This window comes from Meriones unguiculatus, chromosome 1 (assembly GCF_030254825.1).
Source record: "Meriones unguiculatus strain TT.TT164.6M chromosome 1, Bangor_MerUng_6.1, whole genome shotgun sequence".
In the NCBI taxonomy this organism is placed as follows: domain Eukaryota; kingdom Metazoa; phylum Chordata; class Mammalia; order Rodentia; family Muridae; genus Meriones; species Meriones unguiculatus.
The window spans coordinates 115,765,643-115,767,421 of record NC_083349.1 but is presented as its reverse complement, the minus strand read 5'-3'; the positions used below and the strand labels follow the sequence as shown (position 1 = coordinate 115,767,421).

The 1,779-nt window shown below is 34.9% G+C and overlaps 1 non-coding gene across 1 annotated transcript; it reads left to right on the top strand.

Annotated features, from left to right (window-relative positions):
• Positions 1–506: 506 nt before the first annotated feature.
• Positions 507–610, top strand: LOC132651148 (U6 spliceosomal RNA). Its single transcript, XR_009589005.1, has one exon. It is a non-coding gene; the product is annotated as a U6 spliceosomal RNA (small nuclear RNA).
• The last annotated feature ends 1,169 nt before the right edge of the window (positions 611–1,779 follow it).

Genomic DNA, 1,779 nt, shown 5'->3' with positions numbered 1-1,779 from the left:
TCTCGCATTGCAAAACAAAACTTTAGTCTAACACAGAATTCAAAGGCATTCATTCCATTTCTCTGGCCCTGAGATCACCCTACAGTCTCTCCCCCAAAATCTCTCATTGTAAAGTATGTCTTTTGCAAATCTATGGCTTTGGGATTATGCGACTCAGTTGGAGAAACACATTCTTTCTTGGCCATGTGAGCTGGGCATAAATCACACAGAGGGGAGTTTATGCAAAACCATGAAGTTAAAGATTAACACTCCTTACCGAGGAGTGCATCATGGGAGATGTAACATCATTGCTGTCTCTGTAATCTCAACAAAAACAAAAATGCTATGTCTGAGAGGCAAAGACAGTCACTACACAATCTACAGCATAGCCATCAGATAGTTTTGCATGAACTCAGCACATAGCAGTATAATTTCAGTCATATATCTCTTCCATCATAACCTAAAGAGAAAAAAAATTCAGCATGAATCAGAAAATTTCTTTTCAAATTTAAATTGAATTTAGTATAGTGCTTACTTTGGCAGCACATATACTAAAATTGAAACAATACAGAGATTAGAACAGATCCTGTGCAAAGATGAAACGCAAATTTGTGAAGCATGCCATACTTTTTTTTTTAAAGTGAAATTAGTCAAATATCAACAGAGCTTTCCTTTTGAGATATAGTGCCTGGGCTAGATTCTTGACTGTGTTCATGCATTATGTAGTCCATTTTTGATTGTTACTGGTGAAGTCTTACTGAGTGAGATCCTTCAAAAACTTTCGATGCTCTCTTGCCCAAACATATCCTCTATTAAATACTACATATTTAATACGGTTTTGTAACAACAATCTTGCTTTATTTTCAACATCTTTGAGAATTTTATCAAGACTGGAGTTGACTGGCAATGCTGGTATGGATCTATTTTTAGCCTCATCCAAAATAATAATAATAATAATAATAATAATAATAATAATAATATTCTTTTCTACCCCTGACCTCCACACTTACTATGCTGTCTTGGGGCTATCCCTGGGCAACTTAGCCTTCTGCTTTGATCTAGAACCTGTTCCATGATATCACTTTGCTTTCTATTTATCTATCACCTATCTATCTATCTATCTATCTATCTATCTATAATCTATCTATCTTCTATCTATTTATCTATCTTCAGAGTTGACAGAGTTGAGTGCAGCTTGATCTCTACATATGTCTGATTAAAGGGTGGATGAGTGAGTGACAAAATGAATGGGACGTGAGCATTGCACTGCAGGAGCTACAGAAAATTCCAAGAACATCTATAGGATTTACCAAATGTGAGAATCAGACAAATAACTTTGGGCTTTTCATGTTTCAGGGAATAATAACAAGAGAGAGCCCAACCAGCTAAGAAATGTGCTTGAGAGGAGATGTGTACCCAACTCACAGTTCTTACAAATTTATAGTTTTTAAAAGATATCTTTGGTAATTTTCCAAACCAAACAAACAAACAAAAAAAGATTCAAGTACTACATGTTAAAGAAATTTCTGTCTACCTAAGGAGAGCAGGTGAATACCTTCAAAATGTCATCAAAATACTAAGTGACCCAGGGAAGAAAGTACTGGCTGTTTTGTATCTTTGTTAAAGCAACCTGTAAAAAGAAGTCTTTGAAACCATTGTTAATCTTTTCTAGAGATATGAAGGAACTTTTGCCAGGTAAAGCACAGTGTTTCTGTTTGAAAGGATTTGATAAGATAATTCTGTGTCTACTATGTTTTTAGTTTGCATTTTTCATAAGAACAGTGCATTCTAAACTCATCT